The sequence below is a fragment of the Palaemon carinicauda genome, chromosome 16 (assembly GCF_036898095.1).
Source record: "Palaemon carinicauda isolate YSFRI2023 chromosome 16, ASM3689809v2, whole genome shotgun sequence".
Classification (NCBI taxonomy): domain Eukaryota; kingdom Metazoa; phylum Arthropoda; class Malacostraca; order Decapoda; family Palaemonidae; genus Palaemon; species Palaemon carinicauda.
In genome coordinates, this window is record NC_090740.1 from 75,466,782 (window position 1) to 75,493,495 (window position 26,714).

The 26,714-nt window shown below is 39.4% G+C and overlaps 1 long non-coding RNA gene across 1 annotated transcript in view; it reads left to right on the forward strand.

The window, feature by feature from the left end:
- LOC137655068 (uncharacterized) overlaps positions 1-21,912 on the forward strand; it is a 24,620-nt gene extending 2,708 nt beyond the window's left edge. Inside the window, exons 2-3 of the long non-coding RNA XR_011046796.1 lie at positions 20,313-20,399; positions 21,728-21,912. This is a non-coding gene — a long non-coding RNA (uncharacterized lncRNA). The remainder of the gene's footprint in view (positions 1-20,312; positions 20,400-21,727) is intronic.
- Positions 21,913-26,714: the final 4,802 nt, after the last annotated feature.

A 26,714-nucleotide genomic window follows, 5' to 3' on the forward strand; every position in this document is an offset into this window, starting at 1 on the left:
CTGCCGCCTTATAGCTGTTAAGTAGTATACTTTAAAGCTAGTTATGGTGAGTGCCGGCACATTACCTTCTATACTGTACCTGTATTCTTCAGTATAGCATATACTGTAGGGAGAAAACTATAGTATAGTATTGTTACAACACTGTGTTTTCTAACACTTTTGTGTTGTCTTGCACAGCCCTTTGGTGTTGCCTTACAGATAAGAAAGTGAGTCCTTTCTTGTCTACTATCCGGTATTTTAAAATCATACCTTAGGTGTGAGCTACACCTGTTTCCTCTGGAAATTTTTCATTGGTTACTCTAGGACAGATTAACCATACGATTTTATTATCTGGAAGGCTGCAACATTTGTCTGTGCGGGAAACACAAGTGTGTGTCTTTCCTTTCTGTTTTGTTATGCTAAACTGTGCATATCCAGTGATACGTAGTTCACTTGATACTCATGGAAATTTCCTCTCTTTACAGGAGGACCATCCGAAGTGCGGAAGTGTTTTCTGCAACGTCCGCAGCAAGAACTTCTGCGGACATGAGTTATGTAGGAGGCACGCAGCATGTGCTGTCTCCAAGGGTGATCTCCGGTATTGGGACCCTCAGGTATGTACCGTGTGCTCTAACCTGATTACTGAGGCTTTTGATTCCCCTAGGACGGCGGAATCAAGGGATTTAGCAAGGGAGAAGCTTCGTGCCTGGGAAAGGGGCTTCCAGAAGAACACCTCTGGACCTTATCTTCCAAGTGAGAAGATGAGGGCTTACCTTTTCCCCAGGGCATCAGCTGATGCAGTGATTCCCCAGCCTCAAAGGAGATCCCCCTAGTTCAGATCCCGGTGGATGCTGAAGTCGCGGTCGCCTTGCAGGACATCCAGTTGGACGACAGGATGTCAGACGTGTCCGAGCGTCTGGAGGAAGACCTCCTGGCAGAAGGCCAGTATGAAGATCAAGCCCCAGACATTGTAGAGGAAGAGGCCGACGAGGCGTCGGCTGCTCCGGTTCAGGTCCCTGGACCTATTCCCTCAACATCGTCCGCTTTCCCAGTAGAGCTGGGACAGGCCCTCTCCTCCATTGTTGGAATGATCCAACAAATGCAGAAGGAGAATAATGAGAAGGCGGCTGCAATGGAACTGCAGATGCAGAAGCTTGCAGCATCACGTGGGCCCTAGAAGAGGCTCAACGTGAAAGACCTTCCCTTGTGCTCAGATGCTAACCCGTGGAGATATGCTGAGCACATGCCGATGACGATCGGAAAGATCGTCATGTCGGATAAGTTGGGTTCAGTTCCCCTAGAGCAGTGATTCCCAACCTTTTTGTGATCGAGTACCACTTGGAGGTCCCGTACAGTCGCCGCGTACCACCTGGTTCCAGAGAAACTAAATTTGATCAGATACCACTTTATTTCTATAATTGTAAAAATAGAACACGCAAATTAACTAAGAAAACAACAACTCAATGCGAGGGCTGTATCTGCTTCTTCTCCACCAGCTGGTCAATGCGGGGCATGACTTTGCTCACAGCACATCGGAAATCATGCCCGAGCGCAGCAAGACGGTTCATGCTCTTCAACTTGATGGTCATGAAGGCTGAGAACCCCTGCTGGCACTCCCACGTCGAGGGGAAAATCAGTAGCTGGGGAACAGCGTGATGGGCTAGCGTTGGGTACGAGGAGGCCATGCTCACCCGGAAGTTTAAAGGAGAGCATCTTTTTGAAGTAAAATATAACTAAAAGTCGTTCATGACCCCAAAAGTATTCGCGTACCACCTGGAAGGCCCTCGCGTACCACTAGTGGTACGTGTACCACAGGTTGGGAACCACTGCCCTAGAAGAGGTGGAATTCTGGCCCAACAAAGGGTCATATCCGGACTGTTATGTCCGTTTGAGGAAGGAACCAGCTTCAAAGGAGGAGACAGAGCCGAAGGAGGTCATAGTGATGGACCAAGCTTTGCTTTCATCTTCAATGAAAGAGAGGGGCTTCACGAACTCAAAGGTGGCTGCATTGAGTAAGAAGCACCCTTCCTTTGTGTCCTCTCCTGCTAGAGCCTTCCCCTTTTTGCAGAAAGGGTTTGCGGCTGTGTTAAAAGCAGTCGAGGCTGGCAAGCCATGCCCCTCCTTGGAGGAGTGTAAACCCTTGTCGCTGGCCCTACCTATGGACCACAAGGACTGGAAGGACGTCCATCTTACCTTCTCAGTCGGGAAGTTGGAGGCTGATATTGCCGGACGTCAGTTCGGTGAGAACCTCCCTAAGCTGGCTGACTTTCTTTTGCGGAGGGAGCTTGAGACGAAAGAAAGACTGGCTGCCTCAATGTCTCTTCAGACCACTCTTGAGACGATGGCAAGTGACCCCAAGGTCCATGAGATGTTCATGGTAGTGGCCAAGACTCATCTGGCCACAGTGACGAAGGATCTTTACAGCTTCGTCAGGGCGAGGAGAGCTTGTAGGGAGTTTGTGTTCGCCTCGGCTGCGGTGAGGCACGAGCCAAGGAAACTAATCTCCTCCAACATTTTGGGCAAAGACCTTTTCCCTAGCGAATCGGTCAAGGAGGTTGTTGATAAGGCCGTCACGGAGAATAGGAACCTTCTCCAGAAGTGGGGCCTGTCTATCAAGAGAAAGTCTTCCCCGTATGAGGGTCCCCAACCAAAGAGGAAGACTAAGAGGACTAGGCTACCTTCTCGGCCGGCCAAGCCATTTAGACAGCAACAGCAACAGCAATTGCCGATGCCTTCAGTGCCCAAGGTGGTGGCACAAACCCCGACCACATTCCAGTGGGTACCCCAAGCCGTGTCGACACAGTCCCCGGCATTCAACCTAACGTTCGAAGGGCAGTTAACTTCCTTTCGAGCAAAGCCTAGAGGATCAGCCAACGGTTCGTCTAGGCACCCCTCAAGGGGAAGGGGATTCAGGGGTGGTTGCGGTCAGGGAGGCAAGACCTCAGGACAACAGTCCAAGTGAGATGATACCGGTAGGAGGGACACTTCAGAATTTCCAGGATCGGTGGACCTTCGATCCCTGGGCCCACAGCCTACTCAAGAATGGACTGGGCTGGAGCTGGTAAAGCACTCCACCCCCGTGCCCTCGGTTTTTCCAACACTCCACCCCCGTTCTGGAGGAGTACATCCAATATCTGTTGGAGAAAAAAGTTATCCGAAGGGTAAAGTCCATCAAATTCCAAGGGAGGCTGTTTTGTGTTCCCAAGAAGGACTCGGAAAAACTCAGAGTCATTCTGGACTTGTCGCCACTCAACAAGTTCATAGTGAACTGCAAGTTCAAGATGCTAACACTGCAACACATAAGGACCTTACTGCCCAAGAGGGCATTTACCGTCTCCATAGATTTGTCAGACGCCTATTGGCACGTTCCAATCAATCGTCGACTCTCCCCCTACCTAGGGTTCAAGCTACAACGAAGACTATACACCTTCAGAGCCATGCCATTCGGGCTAAATATAGCCCCAAGGATCTTCACGAAGCTTGCGAGCGTAGCTCTCAAACAATTACGTCTAAAGGGAATTCAGGTAGTAGCCTACCTGACGACTGGCTGGTGTGGGCAGCATCCAAGACAGAATGCTTGCAAGCTTCCCTGCAGGTGATCCAGTTCCAAGAGTATCTAGGCTTCAAGATCAACAGAAAAAAGTCTCGACTTTCTCCATCTCAAAAGTTCCAGTGGTTGGGAATCCACTGGGACCTAATGTCACACCAATTCTCCATCCCGGCGAAGAAAAGAAAGGAGATAGCTGGTTCTGTCAAGAGACTTCTGGATTCCGAAAGGATATCAAGACGCGAACAGGAGAGAGTTCTGGGTTCTCTCCAGTTTGCTTCGGTAACAGACCCGGTGCTAAGAGCACAGCTAAAGGATGCAACCGGAGTTTGGAGAAGTTATGCATCAAATGCGCAAAGAAATCTGAGAAGACCAGTTCCGCTCCGTCTACGTACTCTTCTCAGGCCTTGGTCCCAAGCTAGACTACTAAAGAAGTCGGTACTTCTTCAGCCACCTCCCCCGTCAGTGACTATTCACGCAGACGCCTCGAAGGAGGGGTGGGGAGGTCATTCTCATCGGAAGAAGTCCCAAGGGACTTGGTCCAATCTATTCAAGACATTTCACATAAACTTTCTAGAAGCTATGGCAGTGCTCCTTACCTTGAAGAAAGTCTCCCCGCTTCGCTCGATCCACATAAGGTTGGTGCTGGACAGCGAGGTGATTGTGAGATGCTTGAATTGACAAGGATCAAGGTTGCCACCTCTCAACCAGGTGATGTTGGCCATCTTCCGACTGGCGGAAAAGAAGAAGTGGTACCTGTCGGCAATTCACCTTCAAGGAGTCCGTAATGTGACAGCGGACGCTCTATCCAGGTTCACACCGATAGAGTCGGAATGGTCCCTAGACGCAGGATCGTTCTCCTTCATCTTGAGTCAAGTCCCAGAACTGCAGATAGACCTCTTTGCGACGAAAGACAGAAAGAAGTTGCCCCTGTACGTGTCCCCGTACGAGGACCCCTTGACGGAAGCAGTGGACGCGATGTCTCTCAACTGGAACAGATGGTCCAGGATTTATCTGTTCCCTCCTCACAACCTTCTGTTGAGGGTCCTCAACAAACTAAGCTCCTTCAAGGGGGTAGCGGCAATAGTGGCCCACAAGTGGCCGAACAGCGTGTGGTTCCCTCTGGCATTGGAACTACAGTTGAAGTTTCTACTGCTACCAGATCCAGTTCTGACCCAGCGAGTCCAGAAGTCGACTGTCTGCGCTTCATTACAGAAAACCCGGACCCTGCAGCTCATGATTTTCTCTCCCTAGCGGTGAAAAAGCGTTTCGGGATTTCGAAAGACAGCATAGACTTCCTAGAGGAATATAAGTGCAAATCTACTAGAAGGCAATACGAGTCATCTTGGAGGAAATGGGTGGCCTTTGTCAAGGCGAAGAATCCATAGGGGATCTCGACGGACTTCTGCTTATCTTTCTTCATCCACCTCCATGGTCAAGGGTTGGCAGCTAACACAATTTCAACGTGTAAGTCGGCTTTGACAAGACCCATTCTATATGCCTTCCAGGTCGACCTCGCTAACGAGATCTTTAATAAAGTTCCGAAAGCCTGCGCTAGGCTCAAACCTTCAGCACCTCCAAAGCCCATTTCATGGTCTTTAGATAAAGTTCTTCATTTTGCTTCACTGTTGAACAATGAGGAGTGTGCGTTAAAGGATTTGACCCAAAAAGTTATTTTCCTATTTGCACTCGCGTCTGGGGCCAGGGTTAGTGAGATTGTAGCCCTCTCGAGAGAGGAAGGTCGTGTTCAGTTCTTGGATGGGGGAGAGCTGAACCTGTTTCCGGATCCTACGTTTCTCGCCAAGAACAAGTTACCCACCAACAGGTGGGGTCCCTGGAGAATCTGCCCTCTGAAAGAAGATGCATCTCTATGTCCAGTAGAATGCCTAAAGGTCTATCTTCGTAGAACTTCAGACTTCAAGGGTGGTCAACTATTCAGGGGAGAAACATCAGGCTCAAATTTATCACTGAAACAACTCAGGGCGAAAATCACATATTTTATTCGCAGAGCGGATCCAGACAGTACACCCGCAGGTCACGATCCGAGGAAAGTTGCCTCATCCTTAAATTTCTTTAATTGTATGGATTTTGAACATCTTCGTTCATACACTGGCTTGAAGTCTTCCAGAATGTTCTTTCGTCACTATGCGAAGCAAGTGGAGCAACTAAAGAGGTCTGTGGTAGCAGTGGGTTGCGTCGTTAACCCTGCTGTTTAACTCTGCGGGGAACAGTGGATTTAATTGGGACGATTAATTCCAGGCTGAGTGTGTAGTTACATACTGTGCTACAAACTAAGTGTGAGGGCACCGGGTTGCCCACGTTGACTGTTCCACTTTCAAAGGTGAACTTAGCATAAGTGCAGACATGTGTGCCGAGCGTTTCTAACGCTAATGTGACTGATTAGTAATACAGACTTTTATAACTTTGATACCTCGGTATGTTAAAAGTGGCACTAACAAGTTTCTGTTTACTATCATGCTTATGCTTAAATTTTTGGTTATCCTCCTCTTAAATATATATATATATATATATATATATATATATATATATATATATATATATATATATATATATATATATATATATATATATATATATATATATATATATATATATATATATATATATATATATATATATATATATATATATATATATATATATATATATATATAATTGTTGTTAACCTGTTTATTTATTGTCTGTCAATAAACTTGTTCTTGAGATCCTTGCGTCTCCTTCACCTGTGTCAATTTATTGATAATAATTGAGCATTCATTCTATGCATATTTATCTGGGATAATTCTAATAGATTTTTCCTTTATGCAAGCTAATTTTGCATTGGTTTATCCTTTTCCTTAGCGGGAGGACTCCATCCCCTAAGGGGACAGTGGCGGATATACAAGTTTCCTCCTACGCGGATATAAACCTTTGTCCAATACAGTATTCAATGGAGAACTGGTCGATATTTCATATTGACGCAGTGGTTCTTTACAAACTATGCTTTACATAATATAGGGTGAGACCACTATGTTGGCTTGCCTGTTATTCATACATAGGTATATGTACTCTTCGAGACTTTTCCAGAGTCTAGTAGGACTCTTCCCTGTAGGGGGCAGGAAGCTCTAACATGGTTTATGGTTAGTTGAAAAGATGTATAACGGTAACATCTTAGGTCTCTAGGTCTAGTCGACCGGGGAAATACCTCCGGAGAGTACAGCACGTTTTGAGAATCCACAGATACAGTAATGCTCTGGTATACTTCCATCAGGACGACATGGCTTGAGCCCAAAAAACGGATTTTGAGCGAAGCGAAAAATCTATTTTTGGGTGAGATGGCCATGTCGTCCTGATGGACCCGCCCTTCCCTTTCTATGAAAGGGCTGTAGGACCCCTCCCTACATACAGTATCTGTAGCACCTCGTGTATCGCTACAAGGAATACAGATGGCGCCAGGATCGGCGCAATGCATGCTTACGAAACGGGAGAAGAGAGAGCCTTGCGAGCGGCTCTCCTTTTTCTTTCTCGTTTTTGTTTTCTTGCTAATTGACCCCTTCGAAGTGTTATCTCTGTTCGGGGTTGTTAGGTTGTTTGACTGTCAAACAACCTAGTTTCAATTTTTTTGTAACTGCCCTTTTCTTTATTTAGGTGGGGGTCTTTGTTTACTTTGGTCACGTTGTGAGTGACATGCTTTAGTCAGGTTTGGGAAACCAGAGGGACCGTTTCTCGGGATGCAGTCGAGAAAGAGCAGCAGACCCAGCTTTGGAGTCTCTCCTAGTTGGTAGTGACTTGTCCTCAACCTGGTCCTCGAGGTCGAGATGGTTTGGAAGCGTTGTTTTTCGGTGGCAGCAAAGTGGCTGTTGTGTTCGACACTGTCGTGGTAGTTCCCGCAGTGTTCGATGGACGTCCTCGAGGATCAGGGATTGTTTATGAATGTTTGTATGTTGGAGGAACCAGTGTAATAATGAGAAGTTTCTCTTATTAATTTTTCATGGCTACTGTTTACTGTGTTTTTTGTTGTCGATTAATTTTGATAATTGTTTATCATGTACTTTAACTTCACGTAAACTATATTTGTAATTTTAAAGTTTAACTTATTTTGTGGTAACAATCTTTTGTCTCTGTGCTTCCCAATACCTGAACTCATTGTAATTATTGTAAATACTTGTAGTTATTGTATAATTTTTGTAAAATAAACTAGGTTAAGGTACTTAAGTGTTTTCTGTTTTACCCACCCCTTTGGTTGTTGCAGTCCATCGGTCCATTATAGTCCCAATTCTTGTAGTATTTTAAAAGAACCTGTTGAACCATTAAGGCGGTTCATAACATTGGCGACCGTGACAGGATTGGGTCTGTTTTGGCTGATGGTTCTGTGACTTCTTTGGGGGTGGGTGAGATTGTGATTTGAAAAAAAAAAAAATTTTTGAATTTTTTTTTTTTTTGAGTATGGAGGTGTTAGGTTGTTTGACTGTCAAACAACCTAGTTTCAATTTTTTTGTAACTGCCCTTTTTCTTTATTTAGGTGGGGGTCTTTGTTTACTTTGGTCACGTTGTGAGTGACATGCTTTAGTCAGGTTTGGGAAGCCAGAGGGACCGTTTCTCGGGATGCAGTCGAGAAAGAGCAGCAGACCCAGCTTTGGAGTCTCTCCTAGTTGGTGGTGACTTGTCCTCAACCTGGTCCTCGAGGTCGAGATGGTTTGGAAGCGTTGTTTTTCGGTGGCAGCAAAGTGGCTGTTGTGTTCGACACTGTCGTGGTAGTTCCCGCAGTGTTCGATGGACGTCCTCGAGGATCAGGGATTGTTTATGAATGTTTGTATGTTGGAGGAACCAGTGTAATAATGAGAAGTTTCTCTTATTAATTTTTCATGGCTACTGTTTACTGTGTTTTTTGTTGTCGATTAATTTTGATAATTGTTTATCATGTACTTTAACTTCACGTAAACTATATTTGTAATTTTAAAGTTTAACTTATTTTGTGGTAACGATCTTTTGTCTCTGTGCTTCCCAATACCTGAACTCATTGTAATTATTGTATATACTTGTAGTTATTGTATAATTTTTGTAAAATAAACTAGGTTAAGGTACTTAAGTGTTTTCTGTTTTACCCACCCCTTTGGTTGTTGCAGTCCATCGGTCCATTATAGTCCCAATTCTTATAGTATTTTAAAAGAACCTGTTGAACCATTAAGGCGGTTCATAACAGGGGTGCAGATTGCCATGTGGCGTGTCAAGAATATGTCCTCTGATATTTCGCGATATCCCTGGTTCTTTTATTAGGGATATTCGCTCCAGGAGTTAAAATTCTGGGTACCTTAAGGTAAATTCTCTGGGAATATCGCCGTAGTTGTAATATACCCTAGGAAGCTACCCTATAGGAACTTCCATCAGGACGACATGGCCATCTCACCCAAAAATAGATTTTTCGCTTCGCTCAAAATCCGTTATACATATATATATATATATATATATATATATATATATATATATATATATATATATATATATAAAATCATATATATAAATATATATATGTATATATATACATATATTTTTGGGCTCAGGCCATGTCGTCCTGATGGAAGTTCCTATTAGGTAGCTTTCTAGGGTATATTTGACTACAGTGATATCCCCAGAGAATTTTACCTTAAGGTATCTAGAATTCTAACTCCTGTAGCGAATATCCCAAAATGATCTCACAGGGATATCGCCTAATATCAGAGGACGTATTCTTGACAAGCCACATAGCTATCTTCACTCCGAAGGGTATTAACCCTTCGAGGTACAGTGACAAGAATCTGAAACGAGAATGAAAAAAGAGCCGCTCATAAGGCATCTCTCCGATTCCATTTCCAGTGTGTATCTGATGAAGGCGGTAGCGCCCTCTTCATTCCTTTTCGTGTAGCTCTACTACTCGGTGTTTTCCATTGTGTTCTCTCGTTAGTTTGGATTTTATTCAACATTTTGATGACTTCTCCGGCCTCTTTTGCCTCTGGAAAGTTGAGTATTATCTTTACTATGTATAAATGTAAGCTCTTGTCGTTTTGAATTAAATCAAAAGTGATATTAACGTAAACAAGAGCTGTTGCTTACCAGAGGCATCCTGGATGCTATCGCTCACTCTTTATGGGTCATTTAGTTAGCTAGAGCGACGTTCCCGGTTTGTTACGCTTTAATAATTTAACTATTTAGCTCCTCTAGGATTGCTTATATTATACCGTCAGTTTTTAGTTCGGTGATTTCGACACGGGTCGAGGTACCGATCTTGCCCTTCGCGAGGCTTAGTAGCCTAGACATCTGGCCCTAGTACTTTCATGCATGATATAAGTTTTTCCGAGTGTTATATTATTGAAGCTATAGGCAAATATTTTATACATGTAAGATATTGTTGAATGTTTTTTCCAAGATTGTATACGAGAGTGTTTCGGTGATTTAGGTAATCGATTCTCACCTTACCTAGTCTAGTATTCTAGGTACAGTAGTATACTTTCACACATCCCCGATTGTTCATCTCTCCTCCGAAGGCTAAGTTCAATCCCTCTCTCCCTCTGAAAGCCTTTGGCTTAATCCTAGTAGTTCTACCTGTATGATAATCCAGGTATAACTATTCTAGGATATGTCTGTCCTGTCCTGATAACCAGAGTGACTAGTTTTTTGGGTTAGGGCAGAACATCAGAGTTTCTAGTCTGTGGTCTGCTTCTTCCTAGCATAGAGAATGATTCTACTTTGCTAGGTTAGGGGCGGACACAGGAAGCTTTGCTTCCCTAGTCCATGTCGGAAGGATTCTGTAAGAGATGATTCCTACCTCTTGTGGCCTAGCAGACTGTCCTGTGTTGTTTTTCTCGGGCTGGAGAATGAGTTTTTTCTGTTGCCTGGCGAAATAACTTCACCTAACTTTGTTATGGTTGGGAGGAGGATAGCAAGCATTGCCAGTCTTCCTCCCTAATAGACAACTCCTGGTTAGGATGAGCTTCCCTAACTGCTGAGTGTGTCTCTTGCTAGGACGAAGTCTATAGGACCCTTATCCCTTCCCCACCTCTATTTTTTTTTATTTTCTTTTGGCCATAGTCCTACTTCCGTACCTAGCATAGGTTAGGATGAAGGACCGGCTCAGCTCTCTTCCGGCTGGCATTAAGTGTCGGCCGGCAGAGACCCTTCGTTCTTTGCAGAGTGAATCCCAGACCTCCCTTGGTCTCCCTTTCATGTCTGCAGGTAGAGCCCGGCAGGCTATGGATTCTTTGGAAGCCTGAATGTTACATTCTCCCCTTCCATAAGTTCACTCTTTCTGGATGGAAATTCGTATGGCATACCGTCTTATAACCTTACATCTATACTGTTTCTCTGACTATTGTGTTGCACCCCTAACCCAGCAGGTAGAGGTTCTCTGGTTCTTGGCTACTGTCGGTGGGCATGAGTATTATTACCTTTGCCTACCGGCAGTGGAAACACAGCTCGAATCTGCTGGCCACTACGATTAGCGGCCGGCAGCCGGGTTTTAGTGTTTTCAGCCGTCGGCTGGCAATGATTGCCGGCCGGCACACAGTCGCGAATCAGTGGGCTGCCGCCTATTATTTAAAGATAGTATATCTTTGATCTAAACAGTGGTGGATGCCGGCCGGCATGTGCAGGCGCACGCCGGCACGTACCGGCGCGTGCTAGCCGGCACAACAGCATGCAATGTACAGTAGTTGCTATATTTGTAGTGTAGTACAAATTGCATTAGCAAAAACTACTGTACAGAGCTTGTGATAACACTAAAGTTCTTCATCATACTTAATGTTATCTTGTACAGCCTTTTGTTGAGACCGTACAATATATAGAAAGTAAGTTCTTTCTGTATTCTTTCTATCCCATATATTAAAACTTTATCTCAAGGTGTGAACTACACCTTAAATTTCCGTTTAGGAAATTACATAAGGTATTCTAGAATAGAATTAACCTTAGTTTTAATATCTCGGGAGGTTTCAGTAATGGGCTGGGCAGGAAATACAAGTATGTGTCTTTCCTTCTTTCTCTTATAGCTTTTCTATATAAGCTAAATGTCTCAATATAAGTGAATGCCTTCACTTGATACTCATGGATTTTTCTTCTCTTTACAGGAGGACCATCCGAAGTGCGGGAGTGTGTTCTGTAATGTCCGCAGTAAGAACTTCAGTGGACATCAATATTGCAGGAGGCACGCAGCATGCGCAGCCTCCAGAGGTGATCTCCGCTATCGTGACCCTCAGGTTTGTACAGTTTGTTCTAACCTGATTACCGAGGCTTTTGACGACCCTAAGTCGACAGAGTCAAGGGATGCTGCCAGGGATACGTTACGATCCTGGGGGAGGGGTTTTCAGATAAACACCTCAGGTCCCTACCTTCCAAATGAGAGGATGAGGGCCTACCTTTTCCCTAAAGCATCGGCTGATGCAATCATCCCCCAGCCTCAGGTGGAGATACCAACTGCCCAGAATCCGGTAGATTCTGAAGTCTCAGCCGCCCTTCAAGACATCCAATTGGACGATAGGAAGTCGGAGGTGTCGGATTCTACTGAGAAGGACCTTCTAGGAGAAGGTCAGGAGGAGGAGCTGTTCCAGGCTCCTCAAGTAGAAGAGGAAGAAATCGACGAATTGTCGGTTATATCGGTTCCGGACCCAGAACCTGTTCCTTCTACATCGTCTGCTATCCCAGATGAACTGGGAAGGACTCTTCCTTCCATTGTTGAGATGATCCAACAAATTCAAAGGAAGAATGATGAGAAGGAAGCTGCAATGAAACTGGAAATACGTAGACTTGCAGCATCACGTGGGCCCCAGAAGCGGCTCAGCGTGAAGGATCTTCCTTTGTGCTCGGATATCAATCCTTGGAGGTATGCCGAACACATGCCAATGACAACCGGAAAGATCGTGATCTCAGAAAAGTTGTGAACAATTCCCCTGGAAGAAGTAGAATTTTGGCCCAACAAAGATTCTTATCCGTACTGCTATGTCCGTCTTAGGAAGGAGCCAGCCTCAAAGGAGGAGACAGAACCGAAGGAGGTCATAGTTTTTGACCATAGTAAAGCTCAGACGTTACTTACTAACGAGCTCAATGTAAGAGAGGGGCTTCACTAACTCAAAGGTGCCCGTCTTGAGTAAGAAGCTTCCCTCCTTTGTGGCCTCTCCTACCAGAGCCTTTCCCTTCTTGGAAAAGGGATATAAGGCAGCCTTAAAGGCGGTGGAGGCAGGGAAACCATGCCCCTCCTTGGAGGAGTGCAAGCCGTTATCTCTGACCTTGCCCTTGGACCAAGAAGACTGGAAGGACGTACACCTTACCTTCTCAGTCGGGAAGCTGGAATCTGATATTGCTGAACGCCAGTTCGGTGAGGCACTTGCAAAACTGTCGGAGGTTCTCTTGCATAGAGAGCAAGAGACAAAGGAAAGACTTGCGGCATCAATGTCGTTGCAAACGACACTAGAAATGATGGCATGTGACCCCAAGAACCAGGACATGTTCATGGTTGTGGCCAAAACCCATCTGGCTAAAGTTACGAAGGATTTCTATAGCTTTATTAAAGCTAGGAGAGCCTGTAGAGAGTTCATGTTTGCCTCGGCTGCGGTGAGGCACGTACCGAGGAAACTAATCTCCTCTTGTATTTGGGGTAAAGACCTCTTCCCTAATGAAGTGGTTGAAGAGGTAATAGACAAGGCTGCCACAGAAAATAGGAATCTTCTCAAAAAGTGGGGCTTAGATCTCAAGAGAAAGTCTTCTCCGGATGAAGGTCCCCAACACAAGAGGAAGACAAAAAGGCCTAGGCCATCCTCTCGGCCGGCTAAACCCTACCGACAGCAACAACAACAACTTCCTGTGACCGCGATGCCTCAGATAGTGGCACAACCTCCAACCACGTACCAGCTAGTACTTCAACAAGTGGCGACACAGTCGCCAGTTTCAAACCCAGCCTTCGAAAGGCAGACTTCTTCCTTTCGTTTGAGAGCTAGAGGAACAGCCAGAGGTTCTTCTAGACGCCCTTCAAGAGGAAGGGGATACAGGGGAGGACGTGGTCAAGGAGGCAAGGCCTCAGGTCCACAACAGCAGAAGTAAGATACTTCCAGTAGGAGGGAGACTACAGCTATTTAGGGATCGCTGGACCTTCGATCCCTGAGCCCACAGCCTATTTAAAAATGGACTAGTTTGGAGCTGGAGCAGTCCTCCACCTCATTTTCCTCAATTCTTCCAACACTCATTCCTCGTTCTGTAAGAATATGTCCGAGAACTTTGTGTTCCAAAGAAGGACTCAGAAAAATTCAGAATCATTCTAGACTTGTCGCCACTCAACAAGTTCATAGTGAACTACAAGTTCAGAATGCTCACGCTTCAGCACATAAGGACCCTGCTGCCCAGAAGGGCATATACTGTCTCTATAGACTTGTCTGACGCTTATTGGCACGTTCCAATTAATCGTCACCTCTCCTCCTACCTAGGCTTCAAGTTACATAGAAAACTTTACGCCTTCAGAGCCATGCCTTTCGGGCTAAACATAGCCCCAAGGGTTTTCACGAAGCTCGCAAACGCAGCCGTCCATCAATTACGCCTAAAGGGGGTCCAAGTAGTAGCCTACTTGGACGACTTACTGGTGTGGGCAGCATCCAGGACAGAATGCATGCAATCTTCTAAGATAGTGATCCAGTTCCTGGAACATCTGGGATTCAAGATCAACATCAAAAAGTCTCGACTTTCTCCAGCTCAAAAATTTCAGTGGCTGGGAATCCACTGGAATTTGGAGTCACATTGGCTTTCCATTCCTAGTAAGAAGAGGAAAGAAATAGCAGTATCTGTCAAGAGACTATTGAAATCCAAACAGATATCAAGATGCGAACAGGAGAGAGTGCTGGGTTCTCTACAGTTTGCTTCGATAACAGATCCAGTGCTAAGAGCACAGCTTAAGGATTAACAGGAGTCTGGAGAAAATACGCATCAAACGCGCGAAGAGATCTAATAAGACCACTTCCGACTCGATTGTGAATGCTTCTCAAGCCGTGGCCCAATGCCAAGCAATTGAAGAAATCAATACTTTTTCAACCTCCTCCCCCGTCAGTAACTATCCACACAGACGCTTCAAAGGAAGGCTGGGGAGGCCACTCTCATCAGATGAGAGTCCAAGGAGCTTGGTCAAATCTTTTCAAGTCATTTCACATCAACTTTCTAGAAGCCATGGCAGTACTTCTGACACTGAAGAAAGTTTCTCCTCGCCACTCGACCCACATAAGACTGGTTCTAGACAGCGAGGTGGTAGTGAGATGCCTGAATCGACAAGGGTCGAGGTCACCTCAAATCAACCAAGTGATGTTGGCCATATTCCGTTTGGCGGAAAGGAAGAAATGGCACCTGTCAGCAGTTCACATTCAAGGTTTCCGCAATTTGACAACGGACGCTCTATCCAGGTTTACACCTATAGAGTCAGAATGGTCCCTTGACGCAGGATCGTTCTCCTTCATCTCGAGTCAAGTCCTAGAGCTGCAGATAGACCTCTTTTCGACGAAAGACATCAAGAAAATAGATCGTTACGTGTCCCCTTACGAGGATCCGTTAGCGGAGGCAGTGGACGCTATGTCCCTGGACTGGAACAGATGGTCTAGTATCTATCTGTTCCCTCCGCACAACCTCCTTTTGAAGGTCCTCGATAAGCTGAGATCCTTCAAAGGGAAAGCAGCAATAGTGACCCACAAGTGGCCAAATAGCGTGTGGTTCCCTCTGGCATTGGAACTACGACTAAAATTCGTACCGCTACCGGATCCATCCCTGTCTCAGCGAGTACAGAAGTCGACTATCTTCGCTCCATCACAGAAAACACGGAACCTACACCTCATGATCTTCTCTCCTTAACGATGAGAAAAAGATTCGGTGCTAAAAAGTCAGTTTAGACTTTTGGAGGCCAGAGTTAGTGAAATAGTGGCTCTCTCTAGAGAGGAAGGCCACGTCCAGCTCTTGGAGGGAGAACTGAATCTATTTCCAGACCCAACGTTTCTTACCAAGAACAAGCTACCCACCAACAGGTGGGGTCCCTAGAGAATCTGCCCTCTGAAGGAAGATGCATCTCTATGTCCAATGGAGTGCCTAAAGGTCTATCTTCATAGAACTTCAGACTTTATGGGAGGACAGCTGTTCAGCAGAGAAACCCTGGGCTCAAAGTTATCTATAACTAAGGGCGAAATTCACCCGTGTTATTCGCAGAACGGATCCAGACAGTACACCCGTTAGTCATGATCCGAAGAAAGTTGCCTCTTCCATAAAATTTCTTTAATTATATGGACTTGTTTGCACACCGGCTGGTAGTCATCCAAGGCATTCTTTATGCACTATGCGAAGCAAGTGGAGCAACTTAAGAGATCTGTGGTAGTAGCAGGTAGAATTCTTTATCCTTCAGTTTTAAGTCTGCGAGGAACAGTGTAATTAATTTGGGACGATTAATTAAGAGGGTGGGTGTGTAGTCACTGTATGTTACCACACGCTAAGCGATAGGCCACGAAAGTGTCCTTACAAACTGTTCCATTAATGTCGGTAAACTATAGCATAATACGGACACTTGTGCCAAGCGTTTTTTACGCTATTGTATATAAACAGTATACAGACTATATCATTATTATTAATAATTCTATTGAAGTGGCAAATCTGATTCCTAGTAGACGAAACAATATGTTCTGTTGACTGTTTTTCTTTATGCTTTAACGCATATCATCATATCATCCACATTTTATAAATTTTATAAATGTTGATCTGATATGTTTGTTTATTAAATTTTAATAAACTAGTTCATAGTGAAACCTGCGTCTTATTCGCCCACACTCATTTTATTAGAAATGTACTGAGCATTAAGATTAGAATATGGATATTTTTATCATGGTATGTCTTTCAAGACTGTTCCTTGATTCAAGCAAAAGTCCACTCACTCTAACCCTTCCTTGGAAGGGTTGACATGGTACTCTAAAGGGATAGTGGCAAAGAGGCAAAATTTGTTCCTATGTGGATACAACCATTATCCAAGAGTTTATAAAAGTAGTCGCATTGGGGAAGGCGTCACGAATTCATACTGACATTGGTGACTTATACAAACTTTGCTTTATATTGTATAAGGCGAGACCACTATACAAGCTTGTCATTTTGTCATCCATAGTTATTATGTACTCCTCGAGACTTTTTCCAGAGTCTAGTACGACTCTTCCCTGTAGGGGCAGGAAGCACTAACATAGTTCATGCTTAGATGAAATGATGTATGACGGTAACATCATAGGTCTCTAGGTCTAGACGGACCAGAAAAATACTTTCTTGAGAGTACGGCACTGATTGAGAATCCACAGGTACAGTAATGCTCTGGTAAACTTCCATCAGGACGACATGGCCTGAGCCGAAAAAACGGATTTTGAGCGAAGCGAAAAATCTATTTTTGGGTGAGGTATCCATGTCGTCCTGATGGACCCGCCCTTCCTTTTATTGTAAAAGGGCTTATTGACCCCTCCCTATAGTACAGTATCTGTAGTACCTCATATATCGCTACAAGGAATAGGAGAGTTGCCTTATCAACGGCTCTCTTTTCATTCTCGTTTCAGATTCTTGTCACTGTACCCCCTCGAAGCGTTTCCTACTGTTCGGGGTGAAGATAGCTATGTGGCGTGTCAAGAATACGTCCTCTGATATTATGCGATATCCCTGTGAGATTATTTAGGGATATTCGCTCCAGGAGTTAGAATTCTGGATACCTTAAAGTAAAATCCTCTGGGAATATCACTGTAGTCAAATATACCATAGAAAGCTACCTAATAGGAACTTCCATCAGGACGACATGGCTACCTCACCCAAAAATAGATTTTTCGCTTCGCTCAAAATCCGTTATATATATATATACATATATATATATATATATATATATATATATATATATATATATATATATATATATATATATATATATATATATATATATATATATATGTCTGTGTGTGTTTATATTATGAATAGTGTTTATACAAAAATATGCATACATACAAATATATATATATATATATATATATATATATATATATATATATATATATATATATATATATATATATATAAATATATATATATATATATATATATATATATATATATATATATATATATATATATATATATATATATATATATATATATATATATGTCTGTGTGTGTTTATATTATGAATAGTGTTTATACAAAAATATGCATACATACAAATATATATATATATATATATATATATATATATATATATATATATATATATATATATATATATATATATATATATACATATATATATCTATCTATATATATATATATATATATATATATATATATATATATATATATATATATATATATATATATATATATATATATATATATGAGTGTGCATGTGAGTGAGTGTGTCTGTATCCATATTGTAAATAGTGTTTTTACAAATATATACATACATACATACACACACACACACACACACACACACATATATATATATATATATATATATATATATATATATATATATATATATATATATATATATATATTCTTATAAAGCTGGTCTAGTGTAGTGTAGAGTAAATACAAAAGTTTATTCATGATTCATTGACATATTTCATTTGTCATTTGTGCATTGAAGAGAGGTTAGCCAGGTCTTGAGATGAGTTTCTCTCGTGTAGATTTAAGATTTATAAGTAAATTACGTAACAATTTCATCATTTTTTTCATTGTATTCTCTATTCAAGTCAGTATATCTAAATTTACGTTTTTTTAAAGAATTGAATTTCTATTTCACATATTTCTGTTTTGAAAAGTTACGTAAGGTGTTTGAGGGTGTTACGTGGCCATACGAGATAGGAACGCGGGCTTATATAATATTTTTTTAATTTTTATGAGGTATTGTGTCATGTTTGAGAGAAAATATACAAGTCTTTTGTCTGCCATGTGCTTTGGAGGATTCCCGAAAACCTAGTGATAAATATTATCTATATTTTATTTCGAGGACAATGGGTGGGTGGAGCTAGTTTAGAGAGAGAGCGTGGGTACGTGTTCAAGAGAACAATACTTGGTAACGCTTATGTCCTTTGGCCAACCCTCCACGCTTAAAGGAACTATTTGGAATCATCTGGAAGTACCTAAATTTTATATAAAGCCGACCCCAAGGTTGCATAGACCAGATAGAGAATTCCAGCATTAAGTCATAGCCATTTCCTTCTCTCTTAGCTCAATGTATTGTTTAAAAGTGTTTAGTGATATATCAAAGTTTTGATGTGAAGGGTTTTTGTAAAATTAGTGAGTATTTATAAAAATTCTCTTACAGCTTTTGTAACTGGCCCCGTAGTAATGAGAAAGTATTTTGTATCGTTATCTGGTTAACTATATTCATTAAGTGTTAAGACTAATTAAGTAGTGTGTAAAATTTAATTTCATGTGAAACAAGTGGTTGTATAATTTTCATAAGTATTATTTCTTTTGTCTCAGTCTGAGGTTTTATTTAGATTTAGTATTTCAAGTGAAACAAGTGATTGTATAACTTTCATAAGTATTATTTCTTTTGTCTCAGTCTGAGGTTTTATTTAAATTTAGTATTTCAAGTGAAACAAGTGATTGTATAATTTTCATAAGTATTATTTCTTTTGTCTCAGTCTAAGGTTTTATTTAGATTTAGTATTTCAAGTGAAACAAGTGATTGTATAATTTTCATAAGTATTATTTCTTTTGTTTTTGTTTAAGGTTTATTCAGATATAAAATTCCAAGTCAAGTGATTATATAATTTTCATATTGTCACATTTTGTCTTAATCTAAGGATAAGCTTTGTTCAGACTTAATATTTCGATTGATTTATTTTGTTTTTATGTAAATTCTTTCAAGGTGTTGCAATTTATATAGAATATATATGTTTTTGTAAAGTATATAGTTCCAATCACCAGTGTTTAAATTAGTATTCGCTCGTAACTGTGATTAAGAATCGTAGTAAGAAGTGGTTTTAAATAACACAATTTTCTTTTGAGACCTTTGGATATTTAGTGTTTTCTATATTGTTGTCCGGGAGATATATAACTGTCTCAGAGTTCTGGTATTAATATTTCCAAGTCTAACAGATTTGATATAAAAGCATTCAGGTGAATTTGGAATTCGAGAGGTTGTTTAGCTTGCCGGCCATAATATATATAATATTGTTTGTTTGGTTCCAAGACATAGGACCATAGTATAATATATTTATATATATATATATATATATATATATATATATATATATATATATATATATATATATATATATATATATATATATATATATATATATATATATATATATATATATATATATATATGTGTGTGTGTGTGTGTGTGTGTGTGTATCTGTGTGTGTATTTATAATCTATTTAGTGTATATACGAATATACACACACACACACACACATATATATATATATATATATATATATATATATATATATATATATATGTATGCGTGTGTGTGTAGTATATATATATATATATATATATATATATATATATATATATATATATATATATATATATATACATACATATATATATATATATATATATATATATATATATATATATATATATATATATATATATATATATATATATATATATGTGTGTGTGTGTGTGTGTGTGTGTGTGTGTGTATGTATGTATATATATGTACGTGACTGCGTATAGGTTTAAGCAAATGTTTTCAGGTAAATTTCCGTGTTCATATATGTTTTCCGAATTATTAATACCTATGGGCCTTTCCTTCCACCTCAGGTACGTCGAGTAATTGCTTTGTTGGACACGAACGTGGAATTTTCCCCCTTCAACCTGTTCACTTTGAGCAGTCGATGCATTATACCAGTAAGTGATCGTTTGGAACAGGGAGTTATATTCAGTAGGAAATTACTTCTATTTTTCAATACTTTTAATATTACCGAAAGTATGAAAAAATTTTAAAAACCAAACTGATTAACTATTTCACTTTTCATATATTCATAGAATTATTGAACAGTTATTAAAGACTTGCTTCTGACATCCTGAAGCTAGAAATATAAAAGCATAATAGGAATAATATTTTCACCATCTGTTGTTGCATTTCTAAACAATGTTAAAAAGATATTTGACTTTGCCATTTATAACATCAACTTACCAACTTTGTATTAGATATATATAGAAAGTGGAATCACAAGATTCAAGATAACCTCTGAATGGTCCTTAAATTCTGCAGTGTTTAGATCTGATATCTTGCAAATTTGATTTTTTTCCATGAATATTATTAAAAGTTCTCCGTTCCTTTAATTTAGTTATAGTTGTTATAAAGATATTTGTGTTGGCTCCCTCAGAACTGTGGCCAAATTTGTGCTGTATTTAGAGTCAGTTAGAGCCAGCCACCTCAGACATGTGACTATGGATTCAATGTTTTGGATTAGAGTTTCTTTCCCTATCATTGAATGTCTGTGAACATTTAATGACAGGGTTTTTGTAGGAACGTGATATCAATAATGATTTTTAAATCAGGAAAATTATTGAAAATCTGATTTTCTAAATACTCTTTTAGGTAAATATCTGCATTTAGTTTACATAACACAGAAGTTCTAATTGTTGTTAAATTATGACCTTCCCTTGATAAGTGAGATGTATGGGCTTGAAATTTAAGCATAAATGCTATTGATTCACTGAAGAGCATATTGCAATCATATATGTTTGTTTGTGAATTATAATTATGAAATGATGCCATTTAATACAGTCATTGAAAGCTATAGAAGCAAATTGTTTTCAAATTGTTTCAAAGGAATAGTGAGAACTATTCTACAATCTATTAGCATCGGTAACAGAGACAGCAAACATTTGACAATCCAAATTAATAACAAAAAGGAAAGAACATAGAATATTTATGATTCCATCGAGAGATATTTGCCATCCAGATATTCTATTTCATGTTGGTTCTAGTCGCAAAAAGGCGTCAAACTCGAAAATCAATATATACACAAAAACTCTAAGACAAAGTAATCAAACCTTAGAATATGCTCAATATTTATCACTTCTTGGGTCACCTACTGTAATTTTACATATGTAGTGAGTAAAACTGACACATCTAACCTTATTAAAGCAACAAATTGAAGACATATGGATACTATAGAAAAAAGTATGTGATTAAAATACCAAAGCAATCTTTTATCTCTCAACAGATCATGAGCACTGTTGCAACCTACTTCTTCATAGCTGTGCAGTTCAAGATCTCAGAAAACTCGCTTGTCAACGAAACCTGTCACAACTAGAACCCGGTTTTATTCTGCATATTCAAAGGCATAAGGCGTTCTTATCACCAGATTTCCCTGTTCTAACAGCGAGCTTTAATTAGGAAGCCATTCTAAGGGCCTACATTAGACGTTGTAATACTTCTCCATTCTTCGGGCATTTTAATATCTTATCACTGTCTTACGAAAATTAGAGACTGTTGGCAGTAAAAAAAATAGTATTTAATATAAATTGACACATCTAATGTATATGGAGAATACTCATGTGATTCACCATGGTATTCAAATATTTCTTGATGTTAAATGTCAATTCTATGCAAAATCATTCAAGCCTTGTAGTTAGAACAAGAGGTTCTACTATCTTGGTTTTCCAAGAAACTTGTATAAAAGAAAAAATATAGATATTGTAAACCTTCGAGTCATCATCTTTTATTATTAGAAAACACAAAAGTAAACTATTATTCATTTATTCGGATGTGAAAAAACAATTAACGCATAATTAGATATTTCAAGACCTATTAAAGAAATCGAAACCTTGTGATATTAATCCAATTTCATAGTTAAATAAAATTTTTGTTTTTCTTTATAAACTACAGTAGGCTTATGTACAGTAGTTAGTAATGTTACATTAGAGTGTTTACTATTTCCGAATTTTTATAACTTATTAGAAACGTCCAATTGGGAACGTTCCAGTCTGTAGTTCTGTTGGATGGGAGTTCAAGTCCCACTCAATGTCGAAAGTTTCTTATAGTGTCTGCAACCTCGCCATCCTTGTAAGCTAAGAATGAGGTGTTTGGGGGAACCTATGTGCCTACTTGCTGAGTCATCAGCAGCCATTGCCTGTCCCTTCCTGTTCGTAGCTTGGATGGAGAGGGGTTTTAGGCGTTGATCATAGGATATATGGTCAGTTTATAGGGCATTGTCCTGCTTCCTAGGACTGTGCCACTGTCCTTTGCCTCTGCCATTCATCAGTGACCTTTAAAGCCTAAACTTTTTTTTAAGTGTAACATGTAATTATGATGAAAAGTATATGGTTGCTACTTTTCTTTGCGCTGGCTTATGTTTGCACATTCGATGAAAATACATAATTTCTAAACAGTTAGTATGGCACTTGGTACGAATTTTATTTTTCTTAATTGATAATATCCCCGTTACTTGAAAACGTAATAGTTTGTCTTTATTCTTCAAAGAGTTTTAGTCCCGTAATTATATAATGAATATGCTTGTTTTCATCACTTCGTGATGAAAAGCTACTGTTACCTATGAATTTGTATAAAAGCTACTGATCTTAACTTTAAAGTGAAGGTTTTAAAATGTATCACTTCCCCACTTTCATTTATAGTACTACTTAAATACTCTCAGATTTTAATTCCAATTGTTCATTTTCTAACCATGACCGAAATCAAAGGGAATTTTCCTCTTGGAGCCCTTGAACTCATAGCATCCTGCTTTTCCAACTGGGATTGCAGCTTGGCTAGTAATGATAATGATAATACAGAGGAAGTGCATTATTTTTCAAGTGCATAAGTTTATAATTGCTTTAGGATTACAATAACTGAAAAGCAGAGCAATATAGAAAATACCTTTTAGAAATAAATAAGATTTCTCTCCACTGGTGTTCATTATTGAAGTACAGTAACTAAGAAACAAAATCATATTAATAAAATTCTTCAAGTATATATTCTAGGACCCCAAGTGCCTACTTGGTACGTTTTCTATGGTTACTAAAGGTTTATTTGAATGACTAAGGAGCTTAAAATGACATCAGTTTTGTTTAGTGTGATAATATTTAGGTGGAAATAATAATTAATTGGTATTGAAAATAAGCTGAAAAAAAGTCACTAGAGTATCATAATGCGAAAGTTGATTCATGTTCATATTTCAAGTAACTTGTTTGCAGCAGATGTCAATGTAAGTGAATATACCCTTTCCATTTTTTTTTTTTTTTTAAGGGAAGATGTGTATTATTAGTATAATTTACAAATTGAATGGTAAGGAAAGCCTCAAGTGACTTCATAACGTCATAATGAAAAAAAACACAAGTTTTGCTCTAATTCATAAGTCTATGTAAGGCGATTAAACGCTATATGTAAGGTCACCGAAGACTCAGTTCTACACTTTTACATCTACACTTTTACCTGTTTTACCATGTATGGTAAAGTACTGAGCTCTTGGTCTTACAACACTTCAAAAATCCTTCAATTAAATCCCAAATATACTTAGAGATATAACAAAAAACCTTTTAAATGTGATTTTGTTAAAGAATGTGCTATTTTCTTCATTGATTTATAAGTTTTTACTGCCTAAATGACGAGTAACTACAATTACTGTACGTTGCGAATACGTTTGCATCACCCTGTTTTAGGGGAGTATGTCTTCTATCAATATCTCATAATTGAAATATTTCCTAGATTACACATATAACATTAGATTAGATGGATTTCTGCAAAGTCTGCATTAAAAGATAATGGGGAAAGCCAATACGCTTGAATCAACATCACTAAACTTATACTTTGCGGAAACCCTGTACTTGGATTAATTGAGGTTGAAGATTGATTTGGATAAAAAAAATATGGTATCATAATATGAGGGTTGATTTTTATATATATTTAAAGAATGTTGTTAGCAATAGAAGTCATTATTGATAAAGAGTCCATTTCCAATATTCCTTTTGTGTTACCCTATATTATAGGAACATATTGGGGTGGCAAGGAACGCAAATACAACCCTGTTATACTGTACAAATATTTCAATTACCGAATCTAAGGGAATGGAAGAATTTTGATTAAGAGATCAAGTTATTTCTTAAATTCAGTGGTCTGATATGAAATAAGAATACTCTATACATAAGGACTCATTTCATGAGCTAACTTCTGTTTAGGCTCCCATGATGCACCAATGATGAGTATTTGATATGCATATATTTTAGTTCACTCTTCAATTTACTTCTAGGAGTAGGCTACCGATATAATAATTCTATCCACTGACAATAAGGTTGTTACTATCAAGGTCAAATAATTACAAACACATATTAAGGAACACTTTGTATCACCCTTTTGTTTCACTGAATATCATTACATACACCAAAAGACTATGATTATGTTTAGCTGGTACCAATGGAAGCTTAGTTGGTTTGTCAATTGGAAGTTTAGCTCAAATTACGTGACGCTTATGATGTTGGTTTGGATTTAGCAAAGTTTGAAGATATGGTGGGAAGTCAGTGCACTTTTACAATTTTTTTTATTGGGATATTATTTTGGTATACCCGTGCTAGGTACGTTTTACATGCTCATGCAAACCAATCAAAGTATTTTTAGCAGTATGGTACTATACTTGGTGTAGATGATTTAATGTTGCTGTAAAAGATATATAAGTTTCCCTAATTGTGATTTTAGGTGTACCAGATACTTTTGTAATAGATTAATGATATAAGAATGTTTTCAGTTTAAATGTTTTAATATTCAGTTTAAAAGTAGTGATAATTTGACTTAATATATAACTTTTGAATGCCATTGCCTTGTGTATAATTTTTTTATCAGCCTATATATTTTTTTCCTTTTGGTGGTAGATGAAACCTTCAAATTCTTCAACAGATGGCAGCAGCTATTCCAAAAGAATTGTTGGCTTCCTGGGATTTTTTTACAAATAAATGGAATTAATGGTTTGACTTATGGCCATTACGTTTTCTTGTCATTAGTGTAAATTAAAAAAAAAAAAAAAAAATCAAAGGTTGGTGGTTTTGAAGTTCAGCTGGTTTGCTATGAATGGTGTTCTTGAAATGGAGTTGGGTGCTCTCATATTTCGTAAAAAAAAATAAGTTTCGTTCCATTTACAAAAGTTTGCAGCCCAATGGGACATAGGATTATTAAAGGCTAAAGAACTCCTTACAAAGTAATTCATCCCCTACACTCATTATCACACCATACATGGTTAACAAATACCCTGTCAAATATTCTCCTGACTCCCTAGCCTAAACTCTCTTACTATCACCATACTTAGCTTGACAGAACCTTTCATACTCCCTAAAACCGTCATACTTATGCTTAGAGCTATGTTCATTGAACCTTTCACACCTAGGTACCTCTCTCATAAACACTGTCTTACAAACTTCCTCAAGCTCATTCATCAATTCATCACTTAAATTCCTATCCTTAATCATTCCCTTCTTACCCTTTTTCTCACTTACCACTTTCACCCATCTATGATCATCCTCACTCTCATTTTGACCTTTCTTCTTTTCCCTGTTCACATTACTTTTACCTTTCTTATCATTCTTCCTTTCACCTTTCTATTAATCCATACCATATCTAATCCATTTACCTTCAATGTCCCTATTACTACCTTCTCCATTATCACTTTACATGATATAGAAATTGAAAAGCTTAGAATAGAAGCTCGTTTAAGGAAAAGCAGTTAGAAGTGAAGGGTCAACTGACCGCAAGAGATTGAAATTTGAAGGCGACGAGAGAGTTGAAGATAGGAAAACTCAGACATATCTTCAGGAGCTTAATGTTGAAAAAGTTAGAATTTGAAAGAAATGACGGGCTAATCCTAGTGATACTGATAAATATGGGTCAGATATTTCAGGCCAAGATATAGCTGTACCTTCTTCTAATGAGAATGATTTAGATGAATATTTTGTCTGTTTCCAGAGAAAAGCTAAGCAACATAAGTGGCAAGTAGAAAATTGAGCTTATATGTTATCAGGAGTTTTGTGTGGTAGGGCACAAAAGGTTTATCCATCTATTCCTGAGGATAGAGTAGATGGTTATGAATTCTTAGAAGATGCTATTTTACAGGCCTATGAATTAACTCCCGAACGTAATAGAATGAAGTTTAGGAATTGGACAAAACAAGATAAGCAGACATTTGTGAAGTTTAGTAGAGAACAATCAGATTGGTTTGATAAATGGTGTAA